The 23,308-nt window shown below is 45.2% G+C and overlaps 1 protein-coding gene across 2 annotated transcripts in view; it reads right to left on the bottom strand.

Moving 5' to 3' along the window:
• The window catches only part of pea15 (proliferation and apoptosis adaptor protein 15), a 57,350-nt gene extending 41,159 nt beyond the window's left edge, over positions 1-16,191 (bottom strand). For both annotated transcript variants that reach the window (XR_015939767.1, XM_088637764.1), the window contains exon 1: positions 15,710-16,191. The gene's annotated coding sequence lies outside the window, so the exon portion shown is untranslated. The remainder of the gene's footprint in view (positions 1-15,709) is intronic.
• Positions 16,192-23,308: the final 7,117 nt, after the last annotated feature.

The raw sequence follows: 23,308 nt of genomic DNA, 5'->3' as shown, positions 1-23,308 counted from the left end.
AGTGTTTTCAGTGTCTCTCTTGGCTTCTTTCTCACTAACACAAAGCACATTTGAGAAGATTACTGTTTAGGCGGGCAGGGCTGAGTAAAAGCATTTTTTTTGTAGTTGTGTGGATTTGCAGGGAAGTGATACAAGAACCAGTAAACCACATGTCAGGCACTGATCAGCCTTAATCATCAACCATCTCACTCTCCCCGATCACCCTTAATCATCCAGTGTAGCACTCTTTCTCTGATCACCCTTAATCATCCAGTGTAACACTCTTTCCCTGATCACCCTCAATCAGGGCGGTGTGGTGGCTGTGTGGCTAAGGATCTGCGCCTGTGACTGGAAGGTTGCTGGCTCAAATCCCGTGGCTGGCAGGGGAATCCTACTCTGTTGGGCCCCTGAGCAAGGCCCTTCACCCCAACTGCTCCAGGGGTGCTGTACAATGGCAGACCCTGTGCTCTGACCCCAAGCTTCTCTCCCTGTCTGTGTCTCCATGGAGGAAAAACTGGGGTATGTGAAAAGATGAATTCCTAATGCAAGAAATTGTATTGGGCTAATAAGGAAAAAAACATTATTATTATTATTATTATTATCATCATCCAGTATAGCACTCTTTCCCTGATCACCCTCAATCATCCAGTGTAGCACTCTTTCTCTGATCACCCTCAGGTCTCTGAGTGTAGAAGGAAAAATCTAAGAAGACAAATGACTGAGGCTTTCTGCCCCTTCCAAAGACATTTTTAGCTTTAGCTCATTCATTCACCTTGATCTTACTGGCATTACAAGACCACGGATCACACAGATAACTCACGACTGTATTTGTAAAAACTCCTGCAGTGAAAATATGCTATGCATAAAATTAATCACAGGCACTCTTAACTGACAACAGTGATTTTGCTTTTTGTATACCATGTGATAATTATGGTTATCGACCACATTTTCTGTGAAAAATGTAGTATCCCCTTGGTACAAATATTTAGGAGTGATCATTAAGTTTGGAAATGGGTACCAATAGAATTGGATCAGTCTGCGCCACAACTGGGCACTACTCATTTCCTTCACGTTTTAACATTTAGGAACAATATAACTGAGAGATCAGAGGAACCTACTGTAAGTGGATGTAGCTGCAAGTGTTCGCCCTATATCTCTATCCCATACAGTAACCTCCTGCCTTCTATCTCCAGTTTCTTTCTCTTACACCTTTCTTCTCAAATCTGCACAGCACTATCATCTTACCAATGAGGTGCTTTGGGGCAGTGCAATGGTGGAGTGGTTAATATGGCTGTCTCACAGTGCTGGGGCCCTGGGTTCAATTCCAGACCTGGGGTGTTATCTGTGTGGAGTTTCTGTGTTTTTGTGGGTTTCCTCTGGGTGCTCTGTTTTCCTCCCACAGTTCAGACACACACTAGTACGTTAATTGGCTTCTGGGGAAACTGTCCCTCATGTGAGTTTAAGTGTGGGAGTATCGGTGCCTGTGTGTGCCCTGAGATGGACTGGCATCCCTTCCAGGTATATTATACCTCGTGCCCCTTGCTTGCTGTGATAGACTCAGGCTCCCCTGCAACCCTGAACTGGATAAAGCACTTAGAAAATGGATGGATGTTGAGCCTTGGCATCTGTTAATATGGCAGGGGCGTATCACTTACGTGCTACGCTTATCGTTTCCATGCTGACATTACCATTCTTCAGAACATTGGAATGTTTCATTGTATTTAGTACAGTGGGTGTTTCTGAAAGTCCCCTACATACAATTTAGGTTCCCACTACTGTTTTCCGAAGGAGAAACCTTTCTGGAGCCAGAACTATGTTGATATGTTTGTCAGAAGTGTTCAAAAGTCCTTTTCAGTATCTAACACTTCTTCCTCACGCCTGACAGTCAAAGGACCCGAAGCGCTGAGCTTCTAAAAGATGTCAGAGAAGCTCTGCCAGCTCCTCACCTCTTTTTTCCACTCAGCTGTTTCACTGTAGAATTATTTATCACCCGCCTTGGGAAATGCTAATAAACTGGATCGCTCCGTTAAACTAGGGAGGCGGATAATATGAATTGGGGACTTTTAACCACATTGCTCGATGCTGCTTTTAAACCCCTTGAATATCTCTGCTGTGAGTGGCTTGATTTTGTTGCTGTCCTTCTTCTGAACGTCAGAGATCATCTCAACACATTGCAAAATTCTCTTTTGTTCCTAATGAGATTTAAGAAAACAAGTGAAGAATTTATAGCAAGAAGAAGAATCTCCCTCTAGTAACCCTTCCTTTGATCTACATCCTGAATGTTCTGATCATAGCAGAGGGGCCCCTCAATTGGTCAATATTAAGCTAGTAAACACCGGTCAATAGGTAGTTCTGCAGCTCAGAGCTTTTTCATGTTCCATACTTGCTCTTGAGCATTTTTGTTCCATAGAGATATCTGCAGGAGAAGCAGATGCCCATGCAACATGCAGCCAGGACCACAGGAGGGGACATATTCGAGGACAATCGTGCTGAAACCACTGTGCATGTGGGGGTGAAAATCATTTGAATACATTATGATCTGCATCATTTACAGAGATTCAGAACTATTCCAGCCTTAACCAATATCTGGGATGGTTGTGAGAGGGGAGGGATTTTATTGCTACCTCAATTCAAATCCACAGTAGCTCTAGAAAGACTCACTTGTTCTCGTGTACTAAATGCACAAACAGAGCTCCAAATTCAACATCAGACTACGTGGTTGCAGTGACTGTGGTTTTCCAGCTGCAATATCACTACAGATACACTTGTAACAATGTACTTTGAGGATTCCCACAATCCATTCATTCCCAACATCCTCCAGAAAGTACAAAGCATTATGTTCAAGCTCTTACATGCATTCACCCTTATTTGTGTTCTTCAAAAATACCGTGACTAAACTTGCACACCTTTCATACTATACACCTGTACATTGTTTGCAACCTTAGCTACTGATTTGTTCAGAGATTTGTATTCAAATTTATCCATCCCTTTTCTAATCAGCTGGGCTTCAAAGCCAGACTTAGTTACTTCCAGGTCTGCCAGTGTGCCACCTGATTCATAATAGTTTTATAAATAAATGAGGACATGCATCAGATCGAGTGGTAATGCGATTACTATTTTCTTTATTGTGCTTATTTGTCAACACCACAGTTCCTAACAAGCCATAACCACTGACAAACCATGAAAAGTCAATGGTGCTCTTATGCAAAACTACAGAGAGGATCAGATCCTCGATATTAAAATCTCATAAAACAAGGCATGCAGCAGCTAAACATCTTGGCTCCTCCTAACATGAAGTTAACCTTTGGCTCTGTCTGATGGGTCAGTCAATTATGCCATACCTAACTAGGGACAGCAGCATTGCCCATTGTGTGGTCGTGCGTGACTCTTATGGCGAGAATTACAAAGTCCTTGGTGCGAGATCTGTCACAGAGCACAAAATGGGCTTCATGCCACACCTCTGTCACTGAGAACGCAACACAATACAGTCGGAACTAGACTAGGATATGGAAATGAACTAATTGTGCATGGGCTTTCAAGACTTGTCCTGACCTTTACTTACCTGAACATTTTACTAAAAGCACAAACAACTATCCCGCTATAAACACACTGGCTCAATATATAACAATATGTGCACCTGTTGGACAAATGCACACTGGAGCTAAGAAACAGGATACAGAAGAACAGGAAATGCAGAAAACTAAACAAAATTAAAAACAATGGAGCAAATGTCCTTTTTTTTCCATTACTCTGATACTTGCCAACAAGACAGATGCTTGATGCACACAGCAGGTCCAGTTCAAATTTACTGCATATGTGTCATTACTGCAATCCCTAGAATTTATCCACAGTGTCAATACTTGCCTCGTCCAATACACTGCCAATCTGATGCCGTGTTCCGATATAACTGCTGCAATACCAATCAGGTTTTGTCTACAGCACTTTTGTGATTAAACATACAGTACTCACAGAGACACGAATAAAGGCTCATATTGCATAGCAGTTGGATCCATTTCAGGTATTTGTATTCTATCAATGAAATTCCACACCAGTGGTCCCCAGTTGTGGCCCTGGAGAGCTCAGTTCTTTCAGGATCTACAAGGTTTGTTCAGTCAGTGCTTCAAGATCGCCTTGCTCTTTACATTGACTAGTAAAGCCTACATCAATGAGAAAGCTGTCGGACTCAAAAGCAGAAGATCCTGTTGCTCTGCAGGACCAATGCTGGACAACACGATGCAGCACAAACCCTGAACTGGATCACACTGCAGAGCAATAGGACCCTCAGCTGTTTCCTTGCACAAACCAAGGCAGCAGAAGAGAGCGGTTAACACCTTCTTCTTTCATCGCACCTTCTTCAACAGTGCAGACAGGTGCCCACTGGATCATGTGATCTCGCCCTCTAAAGACAGAAATTTAAGTACCGCACAAACCTTGGTTCCAAACCGAAGTGCGTCGAATGTCAAAAATGCACTCTAAACTGAGAGAGATGCCAACAAATATCTTGTCTCCCTTCCCATTTCTGCCCAAAATACATTTACCAATCGTGACACTGTTTTCAGAATATATGCGCATACTTCTGCATATACGAAGAACAGATTCGTTTATAGCGGGACCAAAGAACGGAAACGATGAAGAGTGACATGACCTCAGCTTCTGTAGCCACAGCTGTGCTTAAACCATTTGCAAACTTGATGTGGCGCCAAATTCAAGATTATCGCGCACAAGAGACACTTCCATGCCCCCAGAACAGCCCCGGTCGGTGATCAGAAGCTCAATAGTGTTTGGTAAAACAAAGGTACAGCGAACAGGCTTTTAGAGTGCTGCCAACAACCACAAAACAGTGCGAGGGTCCGTGTACTTGTGAGCTGCCGAACTCACAAATCACTCATTTTTTGTTGATTGTTTTATTTTTATTTTTTTAGTCATTAATTTACAGGCAGAATTAGGGACACTGATCCCTTACAATCCAAAGGGATTCTGAAGGCCACTTCTCGGGCACTTTTTCCAAATGTTTCCTCAAGCGCTTCTGCCACTCTCCTTTATCTTCCTTGGTCTTCCTTGGCCTTGCCGTGATTTCTAGCAGCGATCCCGTGGCCCAGAGCCCACCTGTTTGTGCATTGTAATGCTAATCCCTCTTTGACCATTTAAGAAAAGATCTAATTCATACAGTACATACTCTTGAGCCCCTCCATTTTTGCCCAGGTGTGCTCTGTATTTAAGACATATATTTCTCCAGTTTGTAATGCATGATCTGTCTATCTACCGATCCATTTTATTCCCATTCTTCTTCTGCAGGCTATTAGCATCAACATTTTCACACACAGAACCACTGTGTGTGTGTGTAGTGTCACAACCTCCAGGAGGGGCTTCCTCTCACGTCTCTGAAGGTTGTTGGAAAACAAGAGCTATTGACCTCCCAGTCCCCATCCCCATCCCCACCCCAACCCCAACCCAGCACCATCCGATCAATATTTTCAGCCAGGGAGGTAATAAAAAAAGAATTCCCAAATTAGGAGTTTATGAAGACGTCTCCCTACAGGACTCCTAGTGTTAGGACTTATTGAAAAGCGCGAATAAGAGGTCAACTGAAGAGCTTGGCAGCCTTCCTCCCCCGGGTCGAAGAGAAGCAGAGTTTCTTGTATGTCCAGATGCCTGTTTTTGCCCATGTGTTGCCCAGTCTCTTTTAGGTGTTTTTTCTGCGCTTTGGCAGACTTTCAGCTTTAAAAGAGCTATGAAGCACTGACTGAATTTCCCCTTTTGACAAATGGAAACTCCCCGAGACAGATCAGGGAGGCACAGTTAAAATTCTCATTTACCTCTTAGCATCTGATAAGCATGTTTCACAAGCAGGACACATTGCACTCCCCGTGTGTTACCGTGTGTGTGCACACACCTCACTCAGACACCGAATCACTTCCATTTGCCTCTTGTATTCTTCGGCTTTGATGCTGATGGCTTCCCTCTTTCGCTTGCTGTGGCTTCAGTTTGAAATAGTTTTTCAAGCCACTTTCCAAAGATTAAAAGAACCGAAGGTCTTTCAGAGACCTTGGAGAGGCTCAGATGACTCGCACTTGAAAATGCGGAGAGAGATGAATAAAGTCAACCCAAAGCTCTAAGAACAAAGGGGATTTCCCCAAGGAAAACGGGCCATACAGACCCCCATCAGTGCTCTCTCTTTTTCCCGGCACTTCAAATCGTCTTTTGTTTTTAATTCTGGCCCCTGCAGTCCACCCAGATATGCTCGTTCTCTTTCCGATGTCACTCCAAATGATCAATATAAAATGATAACTAGCCACATTTTTCTTAACTTCATTAAGACTCTGTTTCATGATGTTTTGTTTTTCTTAAGTAGTTAGGAAATGCAGGACACCTGCCTCTACAACCATATTGAATCTACAGAAGACGAACTTCGATCCATCTGTTTTCAATAACCGCAGAGTCCAATACCGGCTCTTGGAAGGCAGGGGGCGCTAAGCAGGTTAGGCCCTGAATGGGACTCCTCACACATCTCTGGCACAGGGGTTAGTATTGCTGCCTGCCATACAGGCAGCAGGTGACCACAGGTGGATCATGCCTAGTCCACTCAGAAAGCAAGAATCGAACCCAGGATCAGAGCTCTCGGAAGTGCTAAAGCACTGCGCCAGCACTGAAGTCAACTTAAAACATTACTCTAGGCAGCTGGGACCTCTGATGGACAGGACATCAACAGACACAGAGGAATCTCCAAGACCAGGCCAGGAGAATCTTCCTATAAGCCAGTGATCCTCACTCCTAATCCATGTGCAGGTTTTCACCCCAGCACAGACTTTCAGAAAGCAAGATGACTCAGATGGCTCAATCTAGTTCAGCACCTTGATAATCTAAAATCCATTCATAACAGCAAATGCATAAAGTTCCACCCATCCATTATTCCAATTCAGGATAGCAAGAAAGCTGGAGACTATCCCAGCAAGCACTGGGCACAAGTCAGGGTACACCCAGGATGGGACGCCAGTCCACTGCAGGGCACACACAGACCCACACACACTCAAACCAGGGTCAATTTTCCTGGACGCCAATTCACCTACCATCATGTCTTTGGACTGTGGGAAGAAACCGGGGCACCTGGAGGAAACCCACACAGACAAGGGGAGAACATACAAACTCCAAAAAGATAGCATCCCTGGTCCAATATTTAACCCAGGGCCCCAGCACAGTGAGGCAATGTCACGATCGTAATCCCTCCTCTTAAGGGCACTCCGGCTCTTTCACATTTTAGTTGATTGTGTGCACCTGCCTCCTATCCAGCCCCTCCTCATTTAAGCCTGGTGCTCACACTATTCCTGGCTCAGCATTGGGAGATGGTCCAGGAGTGACCCAACGGCATAGGCTTCACCACGTCGCCCTGACCGTCTGGGTCCGGGGCTCGGAGTGCCTGGCCTTGTTATCCCGTGTTTATTCCCCATCTCTGTAGCGGATCCCGTTCCGGTTTTCAAACCTTGTCTTGTTTTGTCTTGGATGGATCACCCGGCTTTGGACTTTTGGACTTCTCCCTGGACTCCTCAGGACTAGTTCACCATGGCCACCCCCGAGCCCCAGTGCACAGTCGTCACGCCTCCCTGTTCGTCAACCCACCCAGATCCTCATCGTCTGCTCCCCGTGTCCGTTTACTTCCGGATTATACCGCCTGCACAGGGTCCTGACCAACGCATCGTTACAGGCAACCATACGAACCCCTGTGCCATCATACCGCCCCTTAAAGTTATATTATAGTTTGAAAAGCAATTCAAGATATACATTGTAAATCTCAGCTGGAAAGCAAGGCACAGAAACAAAGCACCTAATGATTTACAAATTAGATGAAATCAGAAAGTGAGAATTACAGAGGCGGAACGTGCCGTTGCTGTGAGGAATGTGAGAGGTGCCTTGGTCACCTGGTGAGACATACTGTACTAGTGTAACAATCAAACTTGAGAGCTGTTGAATTGAGATAAGATAAGATCACTTTATTGGCCATACACAATTTCTTGTATTAGGAATTTGTCTTTTCGCAGGCACCCCTGGAGCAGTTGGGGTTAAGGGCCTTGCTCAGGGGCCCAACGAAGTAGGATTCCTGTGCTGGCCGCAGGATTCAAACTGGCAACCGTCTTGCCACAGGCACAGACCCTTAGCAAAGATGAAGAGGTAAGTGGGAAAAATGTATTTTTGCTATTACAGTGAGTGTTATGGATTAGGACAGACAACAGAAATTAGATTCGAAAATTTAAGGGTAAGCAAGTCTTAAATGAAAACATTGTAGAAACTATAAATTAACCATACTGCTCAACGCCCACTGCTCCCATAGGCGAAATATAACTTTTTGTTTTCCTACACTTTGAAATCATGGCAGCAATTATCAGGTTTTATTGTTTCACTAGGTAACCCCTGGCAACTGGAAATCACATTAGCTCCTCACTTAAGTGACTTCAATCCTGTCGAACTTGGGGACGCAAGAATTCACCAATCTTAAACACCTGGACAAAGGGAAATGTCCCCGTCTGGCATATCCGTTTTTCAAATGCCTTTCCCCGACGAGCTTTATCACAAAACCTGGGCCTCTCACCCTCCGCACCAGAGAGCCAACACAGTCTGGGTGACGCGCTTCTCTTTCACACAAGAGCACACGATCCGGCAAACGGAGTATGAAGATGGAAAAAATAAAAGATGCTGTTCCTTGGAAGGTTCATGGGTGCGTCTTTGGAGACTTAAACTTGCGGACTCCCGACTTTCTGAGCAAATTCAAAATACTTATAATGATTATTAGAAATTTTAACGCTGAATTAGTGCGAATGGAAGGGATTTGGCTATTTCTCCTTTGCCTCGGGGCGAAACATTGACAATTTCTTCAGTTTCGGAAATAGAAAACCTGTATTTCATGTTATTAATATCCCAAACAAAATCGCAAAACATGAATCTGATTGTCTCATCGAGTACACGATGTGAATTGAAAATGTAATTCGCTGTTATACTGTACGTGTATGTTAGTAACTCTTTAAGAAATCGAATACTTTAGGTGTTATATAGAAATAACGAGACAAAATCACAAAACCTTTGAGAGGAAGAAGAACGAAAGAGCAGATGAAAACACGGCAACAACACAGACACTGGCCTATTTTTTTGTTTGTACAGCAGGACAGAAGAAGGCTGTGTTAAGAGTCGTTTTGAAACGCAATCACGTCCCGACAAAAAAAAAGCAAATCGAATCAACTTGTATCAAATCAAATTACACTAAGCACGACATTTTATTTGAGAGAAAGAAAGTGGATTAAATGCTAAACGGTGCTGGCACGCCTGAGCATACTAAGCACGCAGACGGCCCTCGAATCACCTCTTTACATTTCCCAGCCCGGCAAGATGCGTTTAATACGTCATTTCAGATAACGTGAAAAACCCGCTAGGCTTCTCATCTGACAGGGCAGTTTGTTTTTTCTATTTAATTGGCCAAGAACCCAGGCACTGGAGGGAAAAAAAAAACAAGTCTGGGATTCTATTTGATCTTTTCATAGGGACAGAAAATAGGTTATAAACGCCATCAAGGACGCAGCTAACTGATCCAGGCTTCTCATCCAGCTGTGTCTTCAGCGAAGCCAGGGTATGGGCTTCAGCTTCATGCCTGGGCAGCTTGTTCCACACTCCCACCACCATCGGTGTAAAGAAGACCTCCTACCCTAGTTGGAAGATCTCATTCAACTGTTTTTCAAAAGATGCCAGGGTGTTTATTGGCTTCAACAACTTGGCCAAATAGATTGTCCCAGACCTCTTCGACCCCTTATACTGTATATAAAAGTGCCCCCTGTTCTTATTCTTTCCTATGAAACATCCAGATTTTAGAGAACAAAAGATTCATAAATATAAGATTCCTTTAAGAACGAGAAACCTATCCATTCTTCAGACTGTATATATATATAATGAGATTTTACCTTTATATTTTCTTGTATATTCTTTCTTGTTTGTCCAGCACAAACACCAAAAAAGGCCTTAAGACTGATGACAGGAAATGACCAGTAGATGTATACAGTCCCCACACCGGAGTATTTTCTCAATGGATAAAGAGGGTGTGGCACGCCACGCTTTTGGCTTCCCAGAGACAATTGCTGGAAATAAGCATTCACAAACACATTTTCAATGGTGTCTTTGTTTGCCAGAAGGACACTAAAACATCTTAAAGCTACTCTACAAAAAATGAATAATGTTCTTGATTTTTGTCACAATTTACTCATTTGCTCACCCAATTTCCCTTTGAGCAGTTTAGAAATATACTACTCTAACCCTCCCCAGACCTATTTATGAATGCATTTTAAGACGCAGAAGGTTATGCCTAGGACCAAGTCTCAAGAAGCAGCGTTTGGATATGCCTAAGAACAGGTCTTGAGAAGCCGTCAGCACCTGGTTATGTCTAAGAACAGGTCTTGAGAAGCCGAGAGCGCTTGTTTAATCCTATGAACAGGTCTTGAGAAGCCGACAGCGCTTGGCTATGTCTATGAACAGGTCTTGAGAAGCCGACAGCGCTTGGTTATGCCTAAGAACAGGTCTTGAGAAGCCGACAGCACTTGGTTCTGCTTAGGAGCAGGTCTTGAGAAGCTGACAGCGCTTGGTTCTGCTTAGGAGCAGGTCTTGAGAAGCCGACAGCGCTTGGTTCTGCTTAGGAGCAGGTCTTGAGTGTTTGGGAAGCAGGCAGTGCTTGGTTCTGCTTAGGAACTGTGAAGCAGACAGTGCTTGGTTCGCTGTGTGTCACTTCCATATTCACTTAAAATTGAGGGCGATGCATCATTGATGCCTATCCATCACATTAGCACCTCAGTTAAAAACCTTGCTCTTAACCATCCATTCCTATACCATGAGATCAGTTAAATGTATGATTGTGCCAAATATGATTTGCCTATTAAGAACAAGTTGTGCATTTTGGGTTGAGCTCAATGGCCAAGATTTAAAAATAGACAAAGGATGATTCCCCTTCTGAAACTGTCTGCTGACTCAGGCTCTTTCATTTCTTTCTGCAAACCAGCAGACGATCCACTTCCTTAATGTCGTTCTTCATTTTGAACACAGTAAGTGTTACTGCAAGTGCCAGTCATCACTGGGCCACTATTAGCCCCTGTATATCACAGTTATGCCACTGTGGTTCCAAATCTTGTCGATGTCTATGCTGACATGCAGTGACCAATTTTGTAAATCACCAAGCATTTAAAAATATGAAACCACAACTCTCACCATAACAGACTGATCTATGTCTCTTTCTCAGTCTCTTAACATTACAGTGCTTGTTTGTGGAGCCCATCCTGATACCACAGGACCCAAAAGCAGGACTACACCTCAGACAGAATACCAGTCCATTGCAGGACACGTATATGTGCACTTACTGAGCAATTTAGAGATGCCTTCGGGCACAGCAATGATGTCGCTGGAGTATAGGAAGAAACCACAGACCCTGGTCAAAATTCACACAAAAAACATCCCAAGCCAGAACTGATTCTAGGACCTAAGACAGTGTTAACTGCCCCCCCACCTCATCAGTGCTCCAGTACTGAAATCTAGCACAGCCCTGCAGAAGAGTCAGCTTCTGAGCAAGAGAGAAAGGGTGATCATATCTGTCACGTCTGTCCACAATTGTCAATTGTCAGTGGATTGTTTTTCCTCTCCACTCTGTGTGTGCTCTAAACTGGCAAAGGGTACCCCTTATTTTCCTAGAAGGACCACACCAATCCCTTACGTTGCCCGAATCTGAAGCTGTGATGATGTCTTGAGACTGAGACTGAGACTGGGAAAACTGCCTGCAGGCTCGCAGGGTGGACTGTGACACTGGAGATGACATCAACACACTGCACAAACACAGGGCCTTCCTGGTGCCTGATTCCTCCGCTCTGCCAGTCCCTATTGTCAAGGGCCGATCTTGAAAGCACGAGGCTTGTAAATTTTATATTTTCCTTTGGTCAAAGGCAGAAGAGAAGGGTGGTGGTGGTGGTGGGGGGCTGATGCAGGGAAGAAGGAGTGAAGAAATATTACCATTATCCTCTGGTTGTCCGGACTGACTCACAACTTTATCTGCTACCCTGCTGGGATGTAGATGATCCAGACCAGGACAAGATCGTTTCTCATGTGCTACAGCTGACCATCGGAACAGGATCCTACACGTTACAGCTATGATAATAGTGTCTCTGCGTACTGAACACCCACCCACTCCCAGCAGGGAATAAAACGGTCCATTTTCCCACGGATGTGATCATACTGTATGTATGTGCAGTAAGTGCAGTGGGAAAGCACGAAAAAATCCATTATTTCAGTCCGATAAAGCCTCTTGGGCAACATGATTATGCAGTGGTTAACATTGCTGCCTCACAGCGCTAGGGTCCTGGGCTCAGTTCCAGTTCCAGACCCGGGGTGCTATCTGTGTGGAGTTTGCATGTTCCCCCCATGTTTGTGTGGGTTTCCTCCAGCTGCCCTGGCTTCTTCCCACAGTCCAAAGGCATAGGGGTGAGTTCAATGGCTCTGGTGTGAGTGTATGCATGTTTATGTCCTGTGAGCCTGTGTCCTGTGATGGACTGGTGTCCCATCCAGGGTGTACCCTGCCTTGTGCCCATTGCTTGCCAGGATAGGCTCTGGCTCCCCTGAGACCCTGAATTGGATAAAGCAGTTCAAGAATAATGGATAAATGAAGCCTGTTATTATCCCATTATTCTAACTGCGTTTAAGCTTTATAAGTATGGTATCTGGGGGCTATCCACTGGCTCTGAAGTGGTGCAGCATATTGTACTGTGTACAGTATATTGCTGATATGGCTCCAGAGGGGTCAGAGCTGTCTCCGTGAACAGCAGAGCAGGGGAGCTGCTCACTTTGTGGACTGAGGGGTAGGTGAGTGCAGAGTGAGATCACGCTGTACACAATACTGTGGTTACAGAGAGTGTTGCCCACAAGCCACATGGGTGTAGTTATAGCTGTACTAAACTGACAGGTTATTATTATTCGTGACTGGGCTGATGCTTTTATCCACAGAGAGTTGCAGAGTTTACAGTGACCTGTTTTGTTAACCTATACAGTTGTGACTTCCATTTATAGAGCCGGAGTGGCTGGAGGGACCTGGATGAAATATCTGGATCGAGGGAGGAAGGGATCCACCCACAGGGCTTGCAGTCAGGAATCTGGATCCCAAACTGCTGCTGTTTCCAGAACACAGCCGGTAGCTGTCTGATTACCTTGAAATGGAAGATCTCCCTTTGCAGAGTGGAGAAACTCCATGCTGTCTGTGTGAAAGGGAGAGGGCCTCCCATTTGTGGCAGAAATGTGGCTGGCTTTATTCATTTTCAAGGCCAAGGCCTTAATCCCACTGATTCTCAAACACCATAGCTTCCTATGGCATCCGAGCCACACCCTGTAGAGGAATCAGCTACACTGTCAGTGATGATCAGGATGGCTCCACCTAGTGGTCTCCCGGGGATTGTCTCTGTACAGCCTGAATGGACTGTAACTGCTGACCCTACAGCCTGCTCTGGCTTTGCACTGTCCAGTTGCTGTGCTATTATTCCACAGCACCATGCATCAATCCACCCATCGCTGGGAAGCTGCTGATTGCTGCTGAAAGTCACAACAAGCAGCAGCTTATTCCCTGCGATCTCAGTGTGAAACTCCCCTGCAGTGCACTGCAGGCCATAGACACTCAGGGGCAGTTTAAGGACAGTTATTCACCTAGCCAGGCAGCTGGGGTGCGAGGAAACTAGAGCAACCAGAAAACGCCCATGCGAGCACAGGTGAGAGCATGCAAACTCCACACTGAAGGTGCCCCCAACTGAAATCAACTCCACGACACACGAATGGTATGCCACACTTGTGCAAACCCCTCTATACTAAAGTATGTTACTTCATGTACTCTTTACATTGTATTACTTAGTGCATTTTAATACAGAGAGGACCTCCCAAAGAAAGCCCAGTCAGTAAGGTATGGGGCAAATGAGTGGCACTGCTCATCAATAATACATACTGTATATTAAGGATATCTGTGCAAGGCTGAATATATCATTCCCAAAACAGTACAGTAAGCTACACCTGGGTGTGACAGCACCAAGAAGATAAAAAAAATCCAGATTGTTTTGAAGGCCCTACTAAATTATATAACAATTCACCATAGTAACAATTGTATGGTAATATCTACCACATTGTAGTACCAGCATGAGCAAATACGTGATTTTTACGAAGTGGAGCACAACACGGTAATTCTGTTTTACTAAAGTCTCAGTACTCCCCTACATTACATGCTACAGCTGAGCGTGGAATAGTTCGCAACTGTCAAACAATAGCACCGCTGTATCAGGTTTTACCAAGACACGGGAAGGTGATACAGTAGGTCTGGTACTGTTTCACCTGGGCATAAGCACAATCGCTGACTACGGGGAAAAGGGCGACACCCGGGCAGCCTGGTTTGGCTCGGATGTGAACAGAGGGAGGAAACTGGCATCAACAGTAAACGCACCGCGGCACCAGCTGATAGACCGTCGTACTTGAGTCAGGAGAGTAACCTGGAAAAACAAATTAGCGAGAAGGCACTTCACCGACTCCCCAAAGAACTGGTTTTATTGCCTCGCTATAACTATTAAATGCCGGCATCATCTTGTTTAGAAAAGAAAAGAAGTTTTAACGGTCCGTTTGCTCCAAGCGTTGGTCCAAACTCGGATGTCATTATACTTCGAATAAAAACGTAAGCTGGGTAACTGACGGTCTTCGTCGCCTCCTGTCTTAATGTATGACTTACTTAAGGTAATTGATACAAAAAATAAGTAAGAAACAACTCGCACGGTGGGGTGGCTGTTACATTCACCGAACGGAAGTTATTTTACTGTTCATTTTTTTAACTAAGCCCATGTCTATACGGGGTTAATGGTACACTTACTCACGTTCTAAAAAGAATAAGTTATTAAAAGAATAAGAATTATTAAGAATAATAAAGTTGCCTCTTTTTTCTGTTTGCACATCACATTCTTATCGTACATGTCAACCGCTAGGATGGTCATATTTAAGCACGTTTAAAAGGCCGTCTCACCCATAAGGTGCCATTCAATTGTATGGAGAAAATAGGTCAGAGATTGATGGGCTGTTTATGCAGAATACTGATGCCAGTGGAAGCCGTTTGTTTTGCGTCTGCAGGCACGACATTTTCCAGACACTGATTTGTATAAATATGTTAATTTTTTATTTAGCTTACATCCAGATGCATCGGAACGACTGGAAACTAATTCTGTAGTTTTGTAGTGGGAGGTACTGTACATTGAAAGGCGTTGGTATGTACAGTGAGCCGGATACAGGCTGCTCTAGAGCAAGTTTCACGATGACTGTTGTGGTTGTGTTTTCTAAGGGGAGTGTTGAAGATGGGGGCATTGAGAAAATAAAGAAAATCTCGGGTAGATTCCAGTTCAAGACGATGTCATCCGAGCTCTTTTCTTATTATTTACCATGTGGTCTCGATTAGTTGGCAGCAGCTCGAATATATACATACTGTTTTCTGCGCAAACGGGACCAAAGTAAGACTGGCCGTAGATAACGCATGATTTGGGGTTTTGAGACTGTTTGCAGCGGAATTCCTGGTGTCTTTCATTCAGCAAGAACAAAAGAGAGCGTAAACAAATGAACGCGTGAGCCCAAAACAAGTTGTAACCAAGCGAAGGAAACAGAGGTGAAAAGAGATGAATAAATACGTAATGAGAAATAAGAGTGTTTTCGCACTTACTCCGTGCGGGCGAGTCGCTTAAGTCAGCCGGGGACGGGAAGATGCTTTTTCTGCCTTTCGGGGTAAGAGGGTGAAAGTTGGCGATTTCCAGCTGCTTCTGGGGGCTTGGCAAGCAATCCGTTTGCAAGTCCGCTCGTCCCTCCTGGCTTCGGCTTTAACGGTATCGATCTGCTTTTGCCGATGTATCGGATTTGGTTTCAGCGCTACGAACGTCCACTCTGGGTCGTCTAACCGGCTTCTCTATGGAAACGCCTTTTTTTCCCCTTCCTCCTCGGAGCGCTGTCTGACTCTGGCTCTACACAGACACACACATCCACACACACATTTTTTGAAGCTGATGTCACACGTTATCCGGTCAGCAAATCCCTCCTCCTTCTCATTTCTCCCTCTCTCTCTCCCTGATTCTTTTCTCCTCTGTAAACGCCGGTCAGTGTGTGCAGGGTATGTTAAAGCAAGGGGGAGAGAGGATATTTCACTGTACTTCGTCCCGGCTGGTCTCGCTATTTGGACGAGCTTCACGTTGTTGAACGACAGAAGGTCTTTAGGAATGTGACATCTTTCTGTTCTGCTCGCCGGCCCCCGAAGCCCGTTTTGTAACGACAGGGAGAAGGGGAGTCAAGGATCGCTGCTGTACTGTGTTATACAATCGCATATTGCACGATGCAGGTTACATCTGTACAAAACAAAAATTCAGACCTCCCAAGTACTCACTACATCCCAGCTAGTACAGGAGAGTCGTTTCGTCTAAGATTCATTTTCTTAGTTACTACTGTCCAACTAGGAATGAACGAAATCTAATATCGAATTTTCACCGCAAAAAAATGCTTTCTGCCTGTGTTGTTGATGATTCCGTTCAAGTCTGCGCTCTCCCCCAACACAAACTTGCAAAGTCATCCTTTATAAACACATTCCGTACTTCACGTCGCTGGTCTTTTCTTTGATTACATGGCCAGATTCACGCTTTGCCTTTCGTATGTCAAACGCTGTGCAAAGGAGTGCCCCAGTCACGTTTGGCATCAGTAAGCCTCGTTCATTAAAAAAAAAAGTTAAAAGGAGATGGATCCGTCAGCATGACTCATAGAAAAAAAAAACCCTTGCAATTTCACTGACCTTGACCACATTTTTAATCTCATTCACGATCCTTTGCCATGACACAAGCGGCAATGAATAACTATGACACTGGTTCTATAAAAGGCATAATATTTCGGCACAAACACGGTGGCATAGTGCAGAAGACATGGGCACTCTGGGTACAGGCAGCCTCAGTGAACAGCTGAATGGTTTTGGTCAGTAACACCTGCCCAGCGGTGCCGGGCCTGTTGTCACGCCGCTGACGTCATTATTCGCGGCTTTGACGTGCTGTGGGTGGTTCTCCCGCCTAGCCGCCTCGACCCCTTTCTCGCTCACGCATGTCCATCCCGTTTTCTTGAATGAATAGAGACCACTCCAGTCCTTGTGTACCTGCCTGTTTGAGAAGTACCGTTCAAATTGTGACTGCCCTGCATAAAACATTGCTGATGTGACTACGTGTCCAGGCAATGACTTCAATCAAGTCATTAAGGTCTGAGATGGGCTGACAATCAGAAAAAAATATAACACTGCAGCAGTTCTATATTGGGTGGCCTGATGTCACAGTGGTTACGATTGCTGCTTTGCATCACTGTGTGGTGTTTTGATGTTTTCCCCTTGTTTGCATGGGTTTCTTTTGGGATCTCCGGTTTCCTCCCACAGTCCAGTGACATACTGGTAGGTTAATTGGCTTCTGGAAAAATTGACCCTTGGAGTGAATGTGTGTGTGATGATGTGTGTGTCTGTGTGTGCCCTGTGATGGACCGGCGTCCTGTCCAGGGTGTACCCTGCCTTGTGACTGATGCTTGCTGGGATAGACTCCAACTCACCTGCAAATTTGCAACCTGCAAATTTGGATGAAGCAGTTGGATGGATGGATATATATCTCTTGCAGTAGTTCTTGGCACGAGGGAAATTCACATTGCTGGCTGCAATGTTGGCAAACCAGTAGGTGGTGCTCTTCTCACTTTGCTGAATCACTGTGCGAGCAGAACAATGAACCTCATTGCGTTGTGTTTCAGATAAGATCCTAGGGAACTGACGTTATTCAAATCTCAACTTATCTATTTGAATGACAGTGTTTGTTATTGTTCTATAGCTGCTTGTTAATATAATATTGTTATGAACAGATGTTCATCATCCAGGTGGTGCTACACATAGCTGGGTGGAGGGGAGTCCCCATTCCCTGTAAATCAATTTGAATGGAGTTTCCAGAAAAGTGCTATATTAGTGTAAAGATTATTATTATTATTATTTATCACCCGATCTTACCTATTCATCAAAGATGTCCAAGTGCAACACATAATTGTTTTCCCTGTGGTTTATTAGATCAATCCAGCTGGCTTAAGGGTGTCTTGTATTGCATTGTAGACGAGTCTATAAAGTAAACAGAAGAAGTAACCAGTGTTGTCCAGATAAAGCAGAAGGGCTAGAATAAGAACATAAGAAAGCTTCCAAAAACAAGGTGTCTGTTATACCCATTGAGCTTGGTTGCTCATAACCTAATGCCAATAGAATCAAGAGCAGCTGCTTATTAAAGGATCCTACAGAAGTGGTTGAATCAACGTAGCCAGGCAGCTTGTTCCCTATACCCACCACCCTTTGTGTAAAGATGCACCCTTTGTTCTCAGTCCTAATTACCACTGTCCTCCCAACTACCCCTTGCGGTTTGGGGGTCCACAATATATTGCACACAGGTGCAGATGGGTTGGAGTCTTGTCTAGCGTGTGTACCCCACTTTGCCACAATAGGCCCCAGCTCCCCCTCGACCCTGTATTTGATGTAGTGGTTAGAAAATGCAGGGATGGATTTATTGCTCAGCAAGGAAGGCTAAAGAGGCTCAATACCTTTATTCTGCCCCTGAGGGACAATCTGCAGGGCCCCAGAATTCCTGTACTCCCTTCTCTCTTCATTGAGCTGTTCCCAGGGCAGGAAATACCCTCTCTGGAACTCCACCACCAGATTGAGCCCAACAGTCAGGCTGCAGTCTCAGTCAGGTGCCTAGGTCCTAGTGCTGCCATGCTGTGTCTGAATCACATTAGGATCTCAACTTTGTTTTGCACTTCCTTTCATTCAAATTCTAGTTCTAATCTGTGGACGGAGACAGAAATATTTGGCCAGAGGCAGGAGTGGCAGCCTTTACAATAGAAAGCTCTGTGTTTACTGCTCTGTGTTTACTGCAGTTGAATGGGAGAGGAAATAAAAATGAGGACACGAGTAACAAGCAACTTGTGATCAGAGATCACAAGTTGGACTATTTTTAGGAAACGGCAGTGCGGTGCTAGGACGAACAGGAACAAACTGCTAAGAGAACCAAAACAAGAGAGAAAGCGAAAGATTCCTCAGAACACACAAAAATTCAGAACTGCCAAATCCCACGAAACCGGCTCTTTCTGAACTTCCCAACTGCCTGATAAACTAGCAACAGACAGTTTCAATCTCCTTTTTTTACTCCATTTTTCCCTTTCACATTTGCATCAGAATGGAAATCATTTCCACTAATTGCTCCCCTCATTAACGCCATGAGCCCGGGAACCTTCTTGAAAAGACGGAGACATGAGAGGGAAACAAAATCGCAAAGTCATATTCATTCCTTATCAATTCAGCCTCCTCGTCTCCCCTGCTTTTCATTCTGCGTTTGAATTGCAGAGCTATTCAGCCACTCAAGTCATAGAGACCTGCAATCTGGTCGCTTTTGTCTTAATTTTGGTGAGTAATGTGTGGCTTTTGGAAAGACTAAGAAAATAAAAATCCCAAGAGAGAGAAATTAAAATGGAAATAACAAAATGAGTCAATCCTATTCATCCCTCTCCTCATCCCCAAAGCACTTTAACCCTGCTAGAGCTGGAAAGAGAGAGGAATACTAATCAATAGATTTACAGCTGGTTTAGACACTCTGGGCTGATAACAACGTGTGATGCCCAGAGGGAGCAGGGAGGAGTAGACCAGTGGTCATTACTTCTCACTTTAATCCCTGAGTTAACAAACCCCTTGCCTACTTCTCTCTTCTACAATACATACAGAGTTAGAAAGGAAGCTGTGTCAGACGTCCAGAGGAAGTCCAGTGGGAACTCAATTTACAGAGGACAGCTGTAGAGATTTAGTGGATGTGGAAAATACCTGATAAGTCAACAACAATATCAATACTGCGAAACCTTTCACCTCTAAGGCATAAACAGACGTACAGATTTGTCCTTGTACACTCAGTGATCTGTGAATCTGTTGTGTGTGTGTGCTCTCCACATAATTGCATTGATTCATCATGAATTTTAGTTGCGTTCTTCCCACGGAAGTCATTAGCATTACTACCACAGCATTAATTACACACCTGCACTGTTTCAATAATTACAAGCCCTGTTAAACACAATACATCAAGCCGAGGCATGAACCCGTTAGCGTTAAATTGCACACTGAAGGAATAGAAACCTCTGCCGATTTACCGGTGACCTCCTGAACTGAATTCATGATGTGGGAACTTATGACAACAGAATAGAAAAATGGCTCAAATTGTTCTGCTGAAACAAGACAGGGCCATAAAGAAGTCCAGCACCCTGGACTCGTAACTCAGGGGTCTAGCCGTACACAAGACTGCCGCCCGGGTGGAGCTCTCTGAAGTCCTGCTCCGGGGGGCACAAGTGGGTTTGACTCCACAAGAAATCACAGTCCCCAAGGGCAATGAAGATAAGATAAGCTACAATCACTGTATTAGCCATATACATTTTCTTGCATTAAGAATTTGTCTTTTCACATACCCTAGCTTGCTCTCCAGGAGACGCACAGATGGGGAGAGAGGAGCTTTGGGTCAGAGGGCAGGGTCAGCCATTTATACAGCTCAGGGGCACAACAGAGTAGGATTCCTCTGCCAGCTGCAGGATTTGAACCAGCAACCTTCAAGCCACAGATCCTTAGCTACAGTGCCACCACTCTGCCCCAAAAGCCGAGCACAGTGCGGGCTCTAGGAATTCAGAGATTACTAGAGACAAGGCAAGCTACGACTGTGTCTGGCTGTAGCAGCTGGACTTCAGAGCTAGCCTTAGTTACTTCCATCCCGCCATTTTCTAACCAGTGCAGGGTCTCGGGGGAGATGAAGCCTAACCCAGCAAGCAATGGGAGCAAGGTGGGATACTCCCTGGACGTCAGTCCATCACAGGGCACACACAGATACAGACACGCTCACACTCACACCACGGCCAGTTTTCCCAGAAGCCAATTAACTTAGCAGTCTTTGGACTGTGGCAAAAACTGTGGCACCTATAGCAAACCCATGCAGACACAGGGAGAACATACAAACTCCATGCAGATAACACACCAAATTTAGAATAGAACCCGGGACCCCAGTGCTGCAATTCAGCAATGCTCACCACTGCTCCACTGTGCAGCCCAATTGCTTCCAGTTTCTGTTAAAATAAAGGGCAATTACCACGTAGTCTACATTTCAGACTACCTCTTTTTTTCTGCTTTTCTCCTCACAACCCTATACAGCTGCTCAGGTTCAATATAAACCTGAAAGACAAATGGGCTTGACTTAAGATTTTAGCTTTTGGCTGATTTTCCTTGGGCTCCCATCCTGATATTCGGTAGATCTGCAAAGAGAATAATGGTGACGAAAAAATAATTGTGCCTACAAACGCTTAAGTCTCTTTTAGAGATTCTTAGTGAGACAGGAAAAGGAACGTTGAGAATTGACCTCGATGACCTTTCTTGTGGGAGAGGGAGTCACTACTGTATTTCTAAACCCATAATGGGACAGGCTGGCACCCCAGTGATGGAGGAGAGATTACAGAGCTGACCGAGGCAAGGAAACAGACAGACTGCTTACCTCTGTCTCTTCGGCAGATGGAGCAGATTCAATAGGGGCTTATGCTGAGACACTGACACAGGCAGTTTTTTGTGTTGCAGGGCACGGCCACACGGGCTCGGACAGCAAACAATAAACAAGTCTGCTTTCTTCCAGGAACAAGACCATCTTTGATGGAGCTCAGGAGACAAAATACCGGGGAGTGTTTGAGACAAGAGGCACGGACAACAGGGAGAACGAGGCATTTCATTTTGGCTGTGTTTCCAAAATAAAAGTCAGACAGGGAGCAACATGCAGAAAGTGTCCTTAAAGCAGGGGGACACCTTTAGAGGTCAAGAGCTGTGCTGCTGGGAATGGTGGGGGGTTGCTACAGGATGACTGCAAGCACTATGTCAGAGGTATCTGACCTCTGTCTGTTCCTCTTGTGCTTGTTATTTGTGCCATCAGTTTGAGAAAGCACTTATGCAAGGTGGTATACAATATTACAAGCTACCTCCATCCATCCATGTTCTAACCATTTCTTCCAATTCTGGATCATGGGGGAGCCGGAGTCCATCCCAGCAAGCAATGGGCGCAAGGCGAGATATACCCTGGAAAGTGTCACAAAGCGTCTTTCAGGACCCTATGCAGACAGCACAATCCGGAAGGGAGTGAGTAAACACAGGGAAAATAGACTAGGATAGGGGCTGGAAGAAGAACAGGGGGCGTGTCCAAGGTGAGCTGGTGCTCGGGGGGGGTGTCCAGGGAAAACAAGTCCCAGGGAGTCCCTTAGAATATCCTGGGAAAGCCAATGTCCAAAGCTGGGTGATCCATCCTGACAGAAACGAAAGTTAAAAGCCGGAGCAGGATCCAGCGAAGGGTCGGGGAGATAGAAGGGGTAACAGGGCCAGGCGCTCCCAGTCCCAGACCCAGATGGTCAGGATGTCGTTGTGAAGCCTATGCCGTCAAGTCGCTCCTGGACTCGCGGGTAGGTGGGCTTCTGGGCCTCCATCTTCCAAAGTGAGCCCAGATTGGCAGGAACATCTGGCTTTTATAGCACTGGGGCAGGAACCGGAGGCAGATGCAGGAGATTAAGAATAAACAAGGAAAGGCTGGAGCGTCCTTAAGAGGAGGGGTTTACGATTGTGACAGATAGGACACCAGTCCTTCTCAGAGCAGACAAACAAGGACACAAACACATGTCTTTGGACTGTGGAAGGAAACCCAAGCGAGCATGAAGAGAACATACTAACTCCTGTCTGTGCAATAGCAGTTCCTGGAGAGTAGTAAACCAGTGTAAAGAGTGTCAAGGATCTGTGCCTGTGGCTGGAAGGTTGCTGGTTCATATCCCGCAGCCAGCAGGGGAATCCTGCTCCGTTGGGCCCCTGAGCAAGGCCCTTAACCCCAACTGCTCCAGGGGCGCTGTATAAATGGCTGACCCTGCGCTCTGACCCCAAGCTTCACTCCCTGTCTGTGTGTCTCATGGAGAGCAAGCTGGGGTATGTGAAAAGACAAGTTCCTTATACAAGAAATTGTAGATGGCCAATAAAGTGATCTTATGACACTCCAAGCTCACACAGTGGTCCCTCTCCCCTTCCAGGACTGCTTTTTTGTAAAACCAAAAAAAGAAAGAGAGAGAACCAGACAGGTTAACATAAATCAGGGCAGGGTTAGTCACGCACGCTGGCAACCTGGGAAGACAGTTTGATGGACACGGAGAGCAGGGTAGATCAATCGGAGTAGGAGCTGCGGGG

This window comes from Lepisosteus platostomus, chromosome 6, assembly GCF_059453375.1.
Source record: "Lepisosteus platostomus isolate fLepPlt1 chromosome 6, fLepPlt1.hap1, whole genome shotgun sequence".
In the NCBI taxonomy this organism is placed as follows: domain Eukaryota; kingdom Metazoa; phylum Chordata; class Actinopteri; order Semionotiformes; family Lepisosteidae; genus Lepisosteus; species Lepisosteus platostomus.
The sequence above is the reverse complement of the archived record's forward strand: the minus strand, read 5'-3'. Positions and strand labels throughout refer to the sequence as shown.